Genomic DNA, 18563 nt, shown 5'->3' with positions numbered 1-18563 from the left:
CAAGATCTTCCCAACATCATCATTTCATTCATTATGAAACAAATGGTTTTCATCAACAGATTACAACTCAAACCTCACTACAAATCACTCATACTCTCATATTACAGATCTTGTAAGACAATGATGAACAAACCCTAACTTTAGATGATAGAGAAAACTGAGAGATAAGATCAGTAAAAATATCTTCGTTAGAGTTTATCAAGATCACCTAACACTCCTTATATCATAACCCATTAAACATTGGGTATAACCCATATATCACTTGACCCACTTGACCCGCGTGTCCTTTCACCTGCAATATACATACACACAATACATACACATATATTGTTTATTAATTAACCTATTAACATATTTAACAAATTAATGTTTAAGTTTGTAACTTTATTTATTCTTTTCAACAAAAAATCCGTCGGAAACAGAGACGGAATACCGACGGATTAAGAAAACTTAATTATATGGATTTTAGTGATGATTTTCCGAAGGTTTCGTAACACAATACATTTCGTTGGTAATATCGTTACAACTACCGACGCTTTACCAACAGAAATCTAAAAGTTTTTTATTCCGTCGAAAATTGGTTAGTAAAATTTCATTTTTTTTTATTTTTTTTTAAATAGTAAGGAAATTTTGGTAAATATAAGAATGTTAAAGGGTGAGGTTCACTGAATCGTTGTGGGTTGGATTGTGCTCAACTCCCACTTTCCCTCTTCTCATTCTACTTCACACGCTATCTCTTGTTCATCCCAATGCATCCCCGATCTACAACCAGCGTGCCACCCCTCCGTCTCCAGCCGGCCACTTCCTTCGCCAACGACATTACATTCACCATCACCGCCATCAGTAAAGCCCTCAAGCTTCTTCAAAGTTGTCGACACAACATACCTTCTCCCTCCCACCCACCGTCAGTCTGACCTGCAATCCACCACCTCTTAACCAAGTAAAATTGCTCCCCTTTCTCTCTGGGATCGACGACCAACATCGCCTTGTCCTCTTGCCGCCACCATCACCGTCAAAGTCGCTGCTGCAATCGGTGAACCTTATCATTGGATCAGATTGCATCTTTTTCTCCAAGTTGTGGTAAAAGAAACCCTAACTTATTTTTTCTATTACATCAATTCAGTTTTATGTTTATATTTGATGCACCTCGATTTCTTTTATGTTTAATCATCTTAAATGTACCGTTTATTGAAATGCATATCATGTGTTCGAGTAAATGCCCTATAAAATCCAATCCACCAAAATTAAATACGAGTGCTTGAATCTATTTGAGTTTGGTTGAAATGCATATAATATAAACTTCCATTCCTTTTGTTATACTTAAAATTCCATCTCTCCTTTTGTTATAAATGTAATATAGATAAATATATTATATGTGTTGGTGAGCTCGTTGTAACGAAATACTATTCGGTGGCAGAAGGCCCCAAATGAAATAAAACTAGGCTTTTTTAATCTCTTGTTTTATATCTATCTTGTCGATTATGTTTAATTTAATAAAAATAGGTTAGTAAATATAAATTAGCTAAATTTTGTTCTTTCATTGATATCTGATAAATTGTTGTCATAGTTTTAAGGTTTTAATTGGAAAAGCTGCAGATTTATCTAGATGTGGTGTAACATCGTGTCACACCCCGGCCATTGGCAGAAACACCGGGTGGTGTAACGTCATTCTTCGTATCACAGTTATATAACATACATTGAACAGTACTAAAGAAAATAGATACCTTGATTGATAATTAAGAGTTACATTATTGTTTTCAAGTATTTATTACATAATATCGGACTATGGCATACTCCTTAATGAACAGGAAGATAATAGGAAAACTTCTCCTGTTCGAATACATACTAGCTTTTCAAGTTCCTAAAAACACATGCATTTTAAAACACGTCAACGTAAAGTTGGTGAGTTCACAGGTTTTGATTCCATATGAAAATAATACTTTTTCTAAGTTCAAAAGTTTAGTTTTTGAAAATCTCATTTTGACGCTCCAACATTTAGTATATATATATTAGGTACAATAGTCTACTTATCAAATAAGTGGTATACCTAAACGTTCCTTAAACCTAGGGTATAAGTATGGGGAAACTTATACTTAACATTAATACTTGTATAACGACAAAGTATATTGTTTCTAACAATTTGCTACCATGAGCTTGTAACCGCTGCTATGACAACAAACCTCTAATAAAACACACTCATGATTTCCATGAGAAACAACACATACATGATCTCCATGAGGACACCCCACTCATGATTACCATGAGGAATACTGCACGCTTCATCGACGTCGGAATAATAAACATATAAAAGGATAGTTCGTCACTCGCTTATGGTTGACTGTAGCTAGCAATCACGAGTGGGGTTGTCAACCCGTACACTAATTATACACAACTTCCTCGCTCATACTGGATTAACGGTTATAGTTCAGAGGATTTCCGCTAAGATCCCCAATGTTAGTTGATGAATACAATTACTCATGTAGACTTCGACGGCTTCCTATAGCTCTAACAACAAAAGCATATTCGTGTCTAAAACCCTAAGTTACTAGACTATGCTTTTAAACATTACTCCTAACTTCATAACATTAGTATAACATCTATTACTTGAAGTAAAACCAGGTTTTATCTTGACATAAAACCAATAACAACAACACATATAACATACCAAGTTTTATCTTGTCATAAAAGTAACAATAACAACATATAGCATACCGAGTTTTATCTTGATATAAAATCAATAGTAGCAACATACTTTATAAATTAACATATAGAACTTCCGAATATAACATCGGAACTATATCGCACACAACATATATATAGAATCCTAAGTATAACTCAAGATCTACATTAGTATAATAACAGGCTAACAAGATGATAATAGTTCTATATATTCAAAATATTATATTTAGAATAATTGTATCCCGGTTAATATAACTATCTATGTTGATACTAATATACCATCATATAGACATAATAGTAACGTACATACAATATTTAACATGTGTTTTCCCCCAAAAATATTAGAAAGTGGGGCCGTAAAATTCACCCTAGTAGCGTGTTTATATGTAATCTAACTAGAAACGGTCAGAGGTTCAAGATCGTTGGGCTCGGGATGCGAAATGACCTCCTAAAACGAGAGAGAAAGAGTAGATTCAGGTGTACTAAGCCTTGGGGTCGAAATGGCTATTTATCGGCTGATTTTGGCCCATTCACGTCGTGAACATGATAGGTTCATGTCGTGAGATATGGCAAGAGTCATCATGTAGCCTTAACGCGTGTTTTCTAGCCTCGATCAGTGTCCTGCAACGTCCTCACGTCGTGAGAAATCCTTGCTTACATCGTGAGCTTTTGAGTTATCGTTCCGTAGATTTCTAGCTTCGAAATGTGGCGTTTTGACTCCTCACGTCGTGACTTTAGTCAGAGTAGGGTTTCTCACAGCTGTATCTTCGGAAGGTCGTAACTTTTGCATATGAACTCCATTTTTGATGTTCTTTATATCCACACGTAGGTATTTACGAGTACTACAACTCTATTTTAGACTCTAATAGCTAATTTGAAGTCTATTTTAAATTCATCTTGTTATAGAGATTTATATTGTTCGGTTTATCATAGCTTCTTCACGCGAAGTCAGATTTAGACATTCTCTATATTTTTGGAATCATATGGACGTATACTTTGAGTTGTGTCATAAATTATGTATGAAACTTCATAATTTAGCATGAAATATATAGTAAGTTTATCACATTACTAGTTTAACAAAATCACATTACATGATTGGCGTAATCACATGTGATTGTTATAGACCTATTTTGACTAGTGTTACATTCCCCCCCCCCCCCCCCCGTTAGAATAACTTCGTCCCGAAATTTATCTTGTGGATGAGGTTTTGTAAGTTGTTTGGGGGTATTTTTGTTTCATCTAATCTTTACATTCCCAAGTAAATTCAGTTCCTCGTAAAGAGTTCCATGAAACTTTCGCTATGGGAATACGACTTTGTTTTAATCGTTTGGCTTATGGATCCATGATTTCGACAGGTTCTTTTACAAAGTTGAGTTTGTTATTGACTTATATCTCGTCGAGAGGTACAACAAGAGTGTCATCGGATAGACATCCTTTGAGATTTGACACATGAAAAACATCGTGTACATTGCTTAGCTCTTGAGGTAACTTGAGTTAGTATGCGACAAAACCAATTCTTGCTAGAATTTCAAAAGGTCCTATATATCGTGGGTTTAGTTTGCCTCGTTTCCAGAATCGAATTACGCCTTTCCAAGGAGACCTTCGACATTACTTTATCTCCAACTTGGACTTCTAAAGGCTTACGTCTTACGTTAGCATAGCTCTTTTGACGATCACGTGCAACCTTTAATCGATCCTTAATTTGCACGATTATTTTAGTTATCTCGTGGATTCATTTTGGTCTAGTACGTAAGGTATCGCCTGTACATTCTCTGGCCATTTGCGTATCTGCAACTTCTGCCCAACATATTGGGGAACAACATTTTCGTCCATAAAGAGCCTCAAACGGTCCAACCTTGATGCTGGTGTGATGACTATTGTTGTAGGAAAACTCAATTAATCATTTCTCTCCATAATTCATCCTATCAAGTTGTTTTGATGAAGGCAACCCAAAAGGACCATGCACCATCGGGTCAAGTACATACCAAAATAGTTATGGACTTAGACATTAATCCAATAATAAGACTACAGGGCAGTCGTAGCATTCACTAGCAGTCAGTGGTAGAAAGTGATGTAAGACTACGGGGCAGCCGTAGCATTCACTAGCAGTCAGTGGTGGAAGTGTTGTAAGACTACGGGGCAGCCGTAGCATTCACTAGCAATTAGAAATGCATGGTGATGTAAGACTACGGGTAAGCCGTAGCATTCCTTAGTAGCTTCGTTAGCAGAGTTGGGGCGAGGCCCTTATCTCCTAGTAATCAGATAGGGATCAGGAATGGGTAGTGGATGAAAATGATAGGGAGTTTACCTGTATAGCCCTAGAGAGGTGAGACCTTGGGAGAGGCCGCTCCAGGGTATAGTTGGGTGAGACCCGTGGGCGAGGCCCGTACGAGATTAGCAGAGTAGGTGAGACCTGAGAGCAGGGTTGCTCAGTAGTATGGTTGGGTGAGACCCTTGCGCGAGGCCCGAGCGAGAGTGGTTAGACTAGTGGGACTAGAAGGTTAAAGGCGGGTGGGACCCGTGGGTGAGGCCTGTGAGTTTTAGCAGCACAAGTGGGACCTAGTAAGGACCTTAGTGTCGAGTTAGGGGATCGGGGATCCCACATTTGTAGTGCCTGAATGGCAGATTAGATTGAGCAGTTATAAGTGGTCGAAGTTTCTTCGGAAGTTGCTGGGAGCGACTAGTAGTGGTGATTGGGCCTAGTGACCGGTGGGAGTCATTAATCCAGGAATTGATAGATTGATAAGGACCAAGGTGGTCTCAGTTCATTCAGAAGGCAGATAAGGAATAGCAGCATTTTTCAGTCAGTAGCAGTGCGGGTATGCAGTGTATGGTGGAATTCAGTTAGTTGATCGAGAGGTGCTCGACACCAAGTTCCGACAGAGAGGAGTGTCAGTGGTTACTGACAATGATGACCCGTGCTGGTAGTAGCAGGGGTGATGGAGTTGGCGAAGGATAGGACCTTCACAGCGGCAGAGGAAATAGTTAATTTTGGAGCGTTGCCTTGGGGAGGCAAGGAAATCGCGCGAGGAAAGAAGGGGTGAATCCCTATAGGTTCGGTGCAGTATTCAGAGGGTACCAGAAGGATTGTCGGTTGAGTAAGTTGTGCTTTCAGGATGTTCAGGGTCAGGTTTGACCCAGGATTATTATCCGCAGGGTTTAGTGTTAGTCGGAATGACCGAGCGGAAGGCCAGCGAAAGTAGGCAGCGGGTGTTGGAATAATTGGTGGGATATTGGAGGCAGATCACAGGTGGTGGGCCATAACAAACTTCGAGGACGAAGTTTAATTTAAGTGGGGGAGAGTTATAACACCCAAAGTTTTGAAGGCCAAGAAAGGAAAGGAAACCCTAACTTTAAGGGGGGACTCGGCGAGTCCAAGGAGGAACTCGGTGAGTCCGAGCGGGATCCGAGCCGAGGAGTAAGTGACCGACTCGGCGAGTCGGCCAAGGAGACTCGGCGAGTCTGGCATGTGCGAAGAAAACCCTAAATCCGAGACTTTGGGCGCTATTTAAGCTCCTTATTCTCTCCATTAGGGTTCCTTAGAGCCTTCCTCATTCAGAAAACGAACCCTAAGTCCCCATTGTTGTGCATTCAAGCTTCCAAGCCATTTTTGGGTGATTTGAAGGAAGAAGAAAGAGGGGAATCAGTGAAGCTTCAAGGATTGGCTTTAGATCTGGAGTTTGTGGAGCCTTTCTGAGGTATTGAAGGTATTAAGTCATTTCTTTCCTTTAGATCTTCTATGGTTGTGAGATTTGGGGCTTTTAAGCCATGGTTAGTCACCCATTTGAGTTAGAAGCCGGATCTGGTGTTGCTACTCCAGATCTAAGCATATTATGGTCTTGAGAAGCATAAAGTATCTTCCCTTGAGTTGATTATGGAGCCTCTTTTCCTTAAACCCTAGTTTATGGTGTATTTTTCCTAGATCTCCTTCTCTACACATAAAGTTTGCAACTTTACGTGAGGAATAGGCTTGGGAAAGGTAGATCTACAGTTTGGAGTCCATGCATGACTCAAAAGTCCTCTGCATGTATGGAGATCTGAATGGACTCGGCGAATCCTTTGAGTGGACTCGGCGAGTAGCATGAAGATTTGGAGGAACTCGACGAGTGGATGAACAGCTCGTCGAGTCAGATGAAGATTGCCTTGTACTCGGCGAGTCTGTTCTTGGACTCGGCGAGTCAGGTCGCGAAACCCCAAAACCTTCGAGTTGAGACTCGAATCAAAGAGTCGGGTGGAGACTTAGTGAGTTGGACAGGACAGGACTCAGAAATCGTTGGACTCAGCGAGTCATGGACTGACTCGGTGTAACACCGAAAATTTTAGAATTTATTTTTTTTTTCTCAATTTATAAAAAAAAACATTTCTCTTTTAATTCCATAAAACATAAAGTTTCAAATTCCAACATGTCTCATACAAATCCCAAGATCACATAATTATATCGAATTCCTCTACGTGTGTACAGATCAAGCCGGCGCCTTCCCACGGTCATCGCTCGTACCTGAAACAACAACACTAACACTGTAAGCACAAAGCTTAGTGAGTTCCCCAAAATACCACACATAAAACACATATTAGCCACTCGAGGCCATAACTCTATGGGTCCGTGCACCCAACTCTGTGAACCCTCAGGTTCTAACTCTGTGAACCTTCCGGTTCCAACTCTATAAACATGCACAGCATAAATCACATAGAAATAATGCAGTACAACACATAACATACACGTAACATACATGCACTAACACATAACTCTGATTACCGACTCAAGATAAGGTATAGTGAGAAGACTCACCTCGCGTGTCTCGGTATCTCACGATCCCTGGAAATCCCTCGTGCTCGATCCTCCGAGCTCTAATCCTACTATAACATCACAAGACTCTAATTAACACTTTTTATCTCTAAGGTTGACTACCCCTAAGAAGTCAACACAGGTCAACGGTCAACGGTCAACTTTGACCGGACTCGGCGAGTGCACACGGCAACTCGGCGAGTCTAGACGTTCTCACCAACTCTCTAGGATTCCCTTTCTACACGTCGAGTACTCCCCCTGACTCGACGAGTTCCACCTGGAAGAATCGCGGGACCACCCCGACTCAACTCGCCGAGTCTCAAGAACGACTCGGCGAGTCCCAGCTCGACTCAGACCACATGACAATCCTCTCTAACTCGCCCTGACTCACTGGGTCAACTCCTGACTCGTCTGGACCACACACTGGCCGGTCCGAGGCAATCTTCAAGCTACTCGCTGAGTCTGCTCATCGGACTCGGCGAGTCCATTCCATGCAATCACCCAAACTCGCTTCTAAGGTCAGATCCATTCCAACAATTCATAGATCTGGCCCTCCTAGACTGATTCATCACGTAAAGTCCTAGTCTTGATGCATTAACAACCTCTATATGACCAATTATGAAGAATCTTCAACAAATCTCACTTCACAAGGTCATGGCCTCCATTGTTCTCTATAAAGCTTGAAGAATGAGGCTCTCTGGACCTCTATGGATCCAGATCCGAAGTCTCATCACTAGCATGGGACTATTTGGTCATCAAATCAACTCAACAAGGCCACAAGAAACCCTAAAATCGATTATACTTCACAAAACAGGAGATGAGTCGAAATCATACCTTTAGATTGAAGGGTCAAGCTTCAAATCCACCAAATAGTCGTCTCCTTTGCCTCCTCTTGGCTAGAGCCTCCTTCTTCTTTGCTAAACAACTCACAAATGTCAAGAAATGCCTCCTTTCACTCTCAAATCGCTAAAGCACTTTTGGGGTTTCTCTCTATGGACTGATGGATGCAAATGACGGCCATAAGGCCATTTAAATAGGTCCCAAACCCGAGAAATTAGGGTTTCATTAAACAGCGTGGACTCGCCGAGTCCATATCCTGGACTCGCCGAGTCCGAACGAATCCCGTGTCCAGAATCGCGACCCTACTCGGCGAGTCTGAGCTCCAACTCGCCGAGTCCCTTCTCAAAACTCAAAATATTAAAACAATAAAATACCTGGAGATCCGGGCTGTTACAATTCTCCCCCACTAGGATTAGACTTCGCCCTCGAAGTCTCGCTCTAAAATAGCTCCGGATGCTGAGCCCGCATCTCGCGCTCCGGCTCCCAGGTCATCTCTGATCCCTTCCTGTGTTGCCACTGAACCAACACCAAAGGTACCTCCTTGTTCCTCAGAACCTTGATCTTTCGATCTCTGATGGCTACTGGTCTCTCGGCGTAATTCAGGCTCGCATCTACCTGAATATCCTCTAATGGAACTACTGCCGACTCATCGGCAATACATTTCCTCAATTGCGACACATGAAAAGTGTCGTGGATTTGCCCCAACTCTGCTGGCAGTTCCAAACGATAGGCTACCCGGCCTACCCTCGCAATCACGCGAAATGGCCCAATATACCGGGGCCCCAACTTGCCCCTCTTCCTGAATCGAATCACCCCTTTCCAAGGAGAGACCTTCAGGAGAACGAAGTCACCGACCTGAAACTCAAGCTGGGACCGGCGTCTGTCTGCATAACTCTTCTGTCGACTCTGGGCGGTCAACAACCTCTGTCTGACCTGCTGAATCTGCTCTGTCGTCTGAAGCACGATCTCGGTACTGCCCATCACTCTCTGTCCGACCTCTCCCCAGCAAATGGGGGTCCGACACCTCCTACCATACAACAGCTCAAAGGGTGGCATACCAATGCTCGAATGATGGCTGTTGTTGTAGGAAAACTCTGCCAAGGGTAGATACGCATCCCAGCTACCCCCAAAATCCAACACACATGCTCGAAGCATGTCCTCAAGCGTCTGAATCGTCCGCTCACTCTGACCGTCTGTCTGGGGATGATATGCGGTACTAAAATGCAATCTAGTACCCAACTCCTCATGAAATTTCTTCCAGAATCTGGAAGTAAAGCGCACATCACGGTCTGAAACAATCGAGATCGGCACCCCATGCCGAGATACCACTTCTCTCACATATAACTCTGCCAACTTCTCTGCTGAAGAACTCTCACTGATGGCAAGGAAGTGAGCGCTCTTCGTCAGCCTATCCACAATCACCCAAATTGCATCAACTCCCCTAGCAGTTCTCGGCAATTTGGTGATGAAATCCATAGTGATCTGTTCCCATTTCCATTCGGGAACCTCCAATGGTTGCAACTTGCCATGCGGTCTCTGGTGCTCGGCCTTAACCCTACGGCAGGTCAAGCACCTCTCAACAAACCATGCGACATCCCTCTTCATACAGGGCCACCAATACTCTCTCCTCAAATCCAAATACATCTTCGTAGCCCCCGGATGGATCGAAAATTTCGAACGATGTGCCTCCTCCATCAAGGAAGTGCGCGAACCACCCACAAACGGTACCCAAATCCGACCCTGAAAAGTCATAAGCCCTCGCCCATCCGTAACGAATTCTGAAACCAAACCAACGACCCGTTCCCTCTTCTGCATCTCCGGCTGCACAGCCTCGGCCTGTGCCCCACGGATGGCATCCAATACCGGAGCTATCAGGGTCAATCTCAAACATACATCTCGTAATGGAGTGCTCTCCGCCCTGCGGCTCAACGCATCGGCCACCACGTTGGCCTTGCCCGGGTGGTACAGGATCTCACAATCATAATCCTTAACCACATCTAACCACCTCCTCTGACGCATGTTTAGATTGGGCTGATCCATCAAGTACTTCAGGCTCTTATGGTCCGTGTATATCGTACATCGAACCCCATATAAGTAGTGGCGCCAAATCTTGAGGGCGAACACTACTGCCCCCAACTCTAGATCATGCGTGGGATACCTCGTCTCATGAGGCTTCAGCTGCCTCGATGCATATGCTATCACATGACCCCTCTGCATCAACACCGCACCCAACCCCAAAATCGATGCATCACAATATACTACAAAATCCTCCATCCCTTCCGGAAGGGCTAATACCGGGGCTTCGCACAACCTCTGGCGAAGTGTCTCAAAGGAGGTCTGCTGCTCGGGACCCCATGAGAATGCAACACCCTTCCGGGTCAACCTGGTGAGCGGCACTGCGATCTTGGAGAAATCCTTGATAAATCTCCGATAATACCCTGCTAATCCAAGGAAGCTCCTGATCTCAGAGGGTGACTTTGGCACCTCCCAACCCATCACCGCCTCGACCTTGGCCGGATCGACCAGAATCCCTTCCTGGTTAACGAGATGTCCTAGGAACTGGACCTCCCGTAACCAGAAATCACACTTGGAGAACTTTGCATAAAGCTTCTCCGATCTCAGTACCCCAAGGACCTCCCTCAAATGCTCCTCATGCTGCTCTCTAGATCTCGAATACACCAGAATGTCATCGATAAATACAATCACCGACCGATCCAACATCGGCCTACATACCCTGTTCATGAGATCCATGAACACCGCCGGGGCATTAGTGAGCCCAAAAGGCATCACCACAAACTCATAATGCCCATAACGCGTCCTGAAAGCTGTCTTCTGGACGTCCTCATCTCGCACTCTCACCTGATGATATCCCGACCTCAAATCGATCTTGGAAAACCAAGATGCTCCCTGCAACTGATCAAATAAATCGTCGATCCTCGGCAACGGGTAACGGTTCTTGATCGTCAGCTTGTTCAACTCCTGGTAATCAATACACATCCGGTGTGAACCATCCTTCTTCTTGACGAACAGAATAGGTGCTCCCCACGGCGAGCTGCTCGGCCGAATAAATCCCTTTCCCAGCAACTCCTGAAGCTGCGAGGATAACTCTTGCATCTCTGGAGGTGCAAGACGATAAGGCACCTTAGCTATAGGCGCAGCCCCCGGAACCAAATCAATACCAAACTCTACTTGCCTCACAGGAGGTATTCCCGGCAGCTCCTCGGGAAAGACATCTGGAAACTCGCATACCACGGGTACCTCCCCAACTGAACTCGGTCTCCCGGAAGTCGCTCGCGTATCCATCACATACGCCACAAAACCCTTACAGCCCTGCTGTAGACACTGCCTCGCCCTGGCGGCTGAACAAAAGGCTGATCCCGAACGTGTACCCTCACCGTACACCGAAAGAACTCCCCCACTAGGGTCTCGTATAGTCACCAGCTGACGCTCACAGTCGATAATCGCGCCGAATCGACTCAACCAGTCCATGCCCACAATGACACAAACATCACCCATCGCAATAGGAATCAGATCAATCGGAAACTCAATCCCGAAGATCTCTAACACACATCCCCGGAAAACCTCTGTGGCACAAATCACTCTATCATCAGCTATGGAGACTCTCAGAGGCCGACTCAGTGCCTCACGACTAGCACTGATATGCTGGCTAAAAGCCAAAGATACAAAAGACCGACTCACACCCGAGTCAAATAACACTAAAGCAGGTACGGAATTCACAAGAAAGGTACCTACACATAACATAATATAAGCATAACACCATATATCAAAATAAATACACGAAAGGAAACATACCAGCCACAACATCGGGCACGGCGCGGACCTCCTCCGCAGTCAGCTGGAAGGCTCTCCCCCGAGCTCTCGGCGTCTCGGCCTTCACAGGCCGACTCTCTGTAACTCTGGTGGCGGCAGGAGCAGACCCCTGAGATGCTCCGCGCAACTGCGGACACTCGGCCTTCCGGTGTCCGGTCTGGTTGCAGTGAAAGCACACTGCAAACCCCTTGGGGCAGTCCTTGGCCATGTGCCCCTCCTTGCCACATTTGTAGCAAGACCCTGCTCGGCAGACTCCGTCATGACCCTTGCCGCACTTTCCGCAAATGCGGCCCTTCTGGCTCCCTGGTCTGGGATCAGCAGGCTTGGCCCGCTTGGCGGCCGGCTGCGACAGTGCCGGTCGCCGATCCCTCCCCTGAGACTCTGCCTCCTCCCTGGCCTGGGTCTCAAGCTCAATCTCCCTCTTCCGGGCATTTGCCTGAAGCTCGGCAAATGTCCGGTACGAGGAGTTCGCAGCGAACTCCCGAATATCCCTCCTCAAGATGCTCAAGTAGCGGCTCATACGTGCCTGCTCAGTGGACACGTGCTCAGGGCAGAACATCGCCCTCTCGTGGAACATCCTCGTGATCGCTGTAACAGACTCAGTACCCTGCTTGAGGGTCAGAAACTCCTGTGCTAAACGCTCCCTCTCCACCTGGGGAACGTACTCATCCCGAAACATAGTGGTGAACCTCTCCCAGGTCACCGCAGAAAGCTCAGCAGGCGAATAATGCGCCGTCACAAACTTCCACCAGTCCTTCGCTCCCAAGCGAAGCTGGTTCAGCGCGAACCGTACCTTCAAATGCTCAGGAGACGAGCAAGTGAAGAAACACTCCTCAATATCAGATATCCACCTCATAGCTGCCACCGGATCCTGAGTACCATCAAACTCTGGTGGTTTCGTGTTGCTGAACTCACGGAACAGCAACGCATCCCCACCCTGCGGCCTCGCAGCAGCTATCGCTGCGGTAGCTGCTGCAGCAGCAGCCTCAGAAAGAGCGGCATAACGCTCATCAAACGTCTCAATCAATGTGGTCTTTATAGACCCAAACATCTCTGGTATCTCTGCCCTGATGGCCGCAGCCACCTCCTCCTGAATGATCCGGCGGATCTCCTCCTCACTAGTACCACTGCTCTCGGGCATCAAACGTGTCCTCACCATGATCTACCTCTGAAATACAACATACGATAAATTAGAATCCACACGAGTATGCTCACACTCGACAACTCTTTTCTCCTTGATTCTTGGCATTCCAAAGATTCTGACTTGGGCTGCACACCGCTCCGGTGCTTCCGGTAGTACGGGCCCAATACTACTGTCCGCACCGCACCAGAATACACTCCAAGTCCTTCTCTTTGGATCCCAGGTCTCAAGTACTTTATCATGCATAGACTACTCTCTAATAGATCTCTCATAAGTCCCTTGCTGCTACCTACTCACTCTCAAGCATCTCATAGCAGCTCACCTCTCCCTAGGCTAAGGCATCACACATCAGGCCACTCTAGTCCTAATAGCAATACCTAGCCTACTCTAGCATGCGGATACATCATATCAATATCAATATCACATAATATAAAAAAAATATTTTGGGAAATCACCGTTCGGGCGCTGACTGATCGTACACACATCTCTTGCTCTGCGTTTTTCGAAAATCCTTTACTCTTTTTGAAAATACATCTCAAATCCTCAGTTTGAGTTCAAATACGCCCGAAGGTGTACTCGAATCCCTCAAACCAAGGCTCTGATACCAACTTGTAACACCGAAAATTTTAGAATTTTTTTTTTTCTCAATTTATAAAAAAAACATTTCTCTTTTAATTCCATAAAACATAAAGTTTCAAATTCCAACATGTCTCATACAAATCCCAAGATCACATAATTATATCGAATTCCTCTACGTGTGTACAGATCAAGCCGGCGCCTTCCCACGGTCATCGCTCGTACCTGAAACAACAACACTAACACTGTAAGCACAAAGCTTAGTGAGTTCCCCAAAATACCACACATAAAACACATATTAGCCACTCGAGGCCATAACTCTATGGGTCCGTGCACCCAACTCTGTGAACCCTCAGGTTCTAACTCTGTGAACCTTCCGGTTCCAACTCTATAAACATGCACAGCATAAATCACATAGAAATAATGCAGTACAACACATAACATACACGTAACATACATGCACTAACACATAACTCTGATTACCGACTCAAGATAAGGTATAGTGAGAAGACTCACCTCGCGTGTCTCGGTATCTCACGATCCCTGGAAATCCCTCGTGCTCGATCCTCCGAGCTCTAATCCTCCTATAACATCACAAGACTCTAATTAACACTTTTTATCTCTAAGGTTGACTACCCCTAAGAAGTCAACACAGGTCAACGGTCAACGGTCAACTTTGACCGGACTCGGCGAGTGCACACGGCAACTCGGCGAGTCTAGACGTTCTCACCAACTCTCTAGGATTCCCTTTCTACACGTCGAGTACTCCCCCTGACTCGACGAGTTCCACCTGGAAGAATCGCGGGACCACCCCGACTCAACTCGCCGAGTCTCAAGAACGACTCGGCGAGTCCCAGCTCGACTCAGACCACATGACAATCCTCTCTAACTCGCCCTGACTCACTGGGTCAACTCCTGACTCGTCTGGACCACACACTGGCCGGTCCGAGGCAATCTTCAAGCTACTCGCTGAGTCTGCTCATCGGACTCGGCGAGTCCATTCCATGCAATCACCCAAACTCGCTTCTAAGGTCAGATCCATTCCAACAATTCATAGATCTGGCCCTCCTAGACTGATTCATCACGTAAAGTCCTAGTCTTGATGCATTAACAACCTCTATATGACCAATTATGAAGAATCTTCAACAAATCTCACTTCACAAGGTCATGGCCTCCATTGTTCTCTATAAAGCTTGAAGAATGAGGCTCTCTGGACCTCTATGGATCCAGATCCGAAGTCTCATCACTAGCATGGGACTATTTGGTCATCAAATCAACTCAACAAGGCCACAAGAAACCCTAAAATCGATTATACTTCACAAAACAGGAGATGAGTCGAAATCATACCTTTAGATTGAAGGGTCAAGCTTCAAATCCACCAAATAGTCGTCTCCTTTGCCTCCTCTTGGCTAGAGCCTCCTTCTTCTTTGCTAAACAACTCACAAATGTCAAGAAATGCCTCCTTTCACTCTCAAATCGCTAAAGCACTTTTGGGGTTTCTCTCTATGGACTGATGGATGCAAATGACGGCCATAAGGCCATTTAAATAGGTCCCAAACCCGAGAAATTAGGGTTTCATTAAACAGCGTGGACTCGCCGAGTCCATATCCTGGACTCGCCGAGTCCGAACGAATCCCGTGTCCAGAATCGCGACCCTACTCGGCGAGTCTGAGCTCCAACTCGCCGAGTCCCTTCTCAAAACTCAAAATATTAAAACAATAAAATACCTGGAGATCCGGGCTGTTACACTCGGCGAGTTGAGTTGCGAATAGAAGGACCCTGAGCATATGAACTCGGCGAGTCAGTAGGTGGACTCGGCGAGTAGGGTTGACCTGGAAGGTTGACTTTGACTAGGACTTTGACTTTGGCCAGAGTTGATTTGGTTGTCTTTCGGGGGTCATTTAGGCTAAGTGTTGCATTGATATTGATAGCTCGGGGAGCTAGTGGAGCAGGAGTTCAGTGAGTTGTCGGGCAGCAACTAGTGGGATCATCAGCGAGTTCAGCCAGTGCAGGTGAGTTTCCCTTTGTGTAAATGGGTCTACGGCCACAATGCCGGCCCATGTAGTTATGAGTAGAAGACCCGGGGGTTAGCCCTAGGCACAGTAGGCTTGTATGATTTTCAGGACAAGATCCAATGATAGCGGGTGGGTGCCCAAGGAATGGTTTATGTGATAGTTTATACTTGTTGTCTGTGTGATACTTATATGTGCCTGGTAGGGGGTGAGTGTGGGCGAGGTCCCGTATCTCACCAATAGCAGAGTGTGGATGGTGTTCCACATCTCATTAGCAACAGATCAGGGGCGAGGCCTAAGTTAGGGAAGGGTGAGTGTGGGCTGGGCCCGTATCTCACTATTAGTAGGAGTATGGACGGGGTTCCATGACTCATCAGTAGCAGGATAAGGGCAAGGCCCAGGATAGGCGAGGCCTTTGGATAGGATCCGTTAGTAGGTGTTTAGCTTATGTGTTGTGATATGTTTATGTGCTATTATATGTTAGCGGGCGAGGCCCTTGACAGGCGGGGCCTAAGTGAAACAAATTTGTATCCGAGCGGGGATCGAAGCCAGGCGGGGCCTGGAGCGGCGGGGCCGTTGTAGCGGGCGAGGCCCGAGGTAGGGGGCAAGGCCCAGAATAGCGGGCATGGCCCAGTATGTGCAGTATGTGGTTATTGATGATATGTGGTAGGGTGGGGAACTCACTAAGCTTCGTGCTTACGGTTTTCAGTTTTGGTTTCAGGTACTGCCGGTAGCGGATGATAGAGCTCGGGGTGATCGCATGACACACACCATAGATTAGTCAGCCTGGGAATGTTTTACTCTGATAACGAACATGTGTTTTGGAAACTATTACTCTGATTATGTTTTGAATCGATGATTTTGCTTAAAGTGATGTTTTATTAAAAGAAATTTTTAGTCTTGAATTTTGGGACGTTACAGTTTTTATTATCATTTAGCATCATATTTTGTACATTTGCATGTTATTGATTTAAATAATGTTCAACTCATGTCTTTCGTTAGAATTCTCGTACTACTCATGTTTTTATGTCAATTTCAGATAGTTCGAGTGGAGCAGTGCTTTGCGAGCAGTTGGATGCGTGTTTGGAGCTTAAAGTGGAGCTAGGGACTTATGGAGTATGTCGAGGAATGCTTGCAAGATGCTTTGGTCAAGAAACATTCGATTGAATTTGATCACACGAAGATAGAATCTGCAATCTAAAGTTCAAGGAGGTTGATGGTAGCTTTGACCACCTGTCAGTATTTTGACCATCTCTCGAGAACCATAACTCTGATTGACGCGATTCAAAATGATCTGGAAAGTAGACAAAATTTAGAACGTCTTAGGCATAACATGCAATCACATGTTTCCTTTATGCAATCGCAAGCAGCGTTTATGCGATCACAGGTTAGGTCGCAACATGGATTCGAGGTTTTTTAGTGCCAAAAATTCATTTGGAAGTGAAAAATGAAAACCCGCGATCACAGGTTGTGTACATGCGATCGCAGGTTGGCCAAAAGGTGCCAAAATAGAATCCTACTTCATTAAAAAGGCACAAGACGCGTTTTCTTCAATATCTGTGATCGCAGGTTGTCTACACACGATCACATGCATGTCGTTTTTGCTGCGGGACGTATAAATAGACCCCAATAGCATTCCTGTAACCTAAGTTGGCGATTCCGTAGGTACCAGACGAAGAAACTACGGTTTTGGAGGTGTTTCTTCTCCGATTTCAACGATTTCTGAAGATCTGAAGACTGTGGATCATCTCCTTCAAGTAGATTAGTAAGATTAGTTGTTTGATGTCTCCTTTCAGTTGTTTTAATCACATTTTAGCCATGTCTGGCTAAAACCCTAGTTTTCAGTTCTGCAAAGACAAGTACTTTTCATGTGGTCGATCATTAGATCTGGTTTTTGTTTTATGTTTCTATCTAGATTCTTCAGTTTTGTTCTTAATGAATGTTTGATTTTGATTCTTGTTAGTTTGAACACCTAGCTAGGGTTTTATCATTCCAGTTAATCTGTTAATAGAATCCGTAATTGTTCTCTTCAACTGGTAAAAGTAACAAGTATCAGATTGGTTCCGTTTTGGGATTTAACTCTGGTATAAACTGTAAAAATCATATTTTTACGCTTCCGAGTTTGTGAGAAGTATTGGGTATTGTTGGGAATTTTACAAAGAACTTAATGCAACTTTTCTGATCTTAATTAAGAGCTTGTTTGATTAGACAGTAAAAAGTTAGGGTTAATTGAAGAGCTTGTTTTGATTAACTAAATAAGGTAAAAAAGATTATTCTAAAGCTTGTTAGTTTTTCTCAGTACCAGCTTACATAGAATGAATCTTAAATAATCAGATCTGGATTAGTTACATGATTAGGAAAGTCGTAACAGAACTGAAACCGTTTTTATTATTTATTTTCATTTAGTTTAATACCACTGTGTTTTTAGTTTTTAGTTTAATCAAAACCTGCTTCTATATTCTATTTCTTGACTAGATGTGCCTGATGCAAAAAGTCATTGACTTTTAGGCTGTGTCCCGGAGGATTCGACCCTGCTTCCCTGTGCTATATTTTCAGTGCAACCAACAGTGATAATTTACATGATTAATACGCGCACGACAACGTGTTACTAGAGGTTCACAGATGCCACATATCATAATCATGTTTGAAGGTTACGAAAATCATTGTATGGCCTTAAACACGCTCTTCGTGCGTGGTA

At 44.5% G+C, this 18563-nt stretch overlaps 1 long non-coding RNA gene across 1 annotated transcript; it reads left to right on the top strand.

Annotated features, from left to right (window-relative positions):
* The first annotated feature begins 671 nt into the window (after positions 1-671).
* On the top strand, positions 672-17827 carry LOC128132204 (uncharacterized). The gene is made up of 2 exons (XR_008230280.1): positions 672-1080; positions 16587-17827. It is a non-coding gene; the product is annotated as an uncharacterized LOC128132204 (long non-coding RNA).
* The last annotated feature ends 736 nt before the right edge of the window (positions 17828-18563 follow it).

The sequence above is a fragment of the Lactuca sativa genome, chromosome 2 (genome assembly GCF_002870075.4).
Source record: "Lactuca sativa cultivar Salinas chromosome 2, Lsat_Salinas_v11, whole genome shotgun sequence".
NCBI lineage: Eukaryota > Viridiplantae > Streptophyta > Magnoliopsida > Asterales > Asteraceae > Lactuca > Lactuca sativa.
The sequence above is the reverse complement of the archived record's forward strand: the minus strand, read 5'-3'. Positions and strand labels throughout refer to the sequence as shown.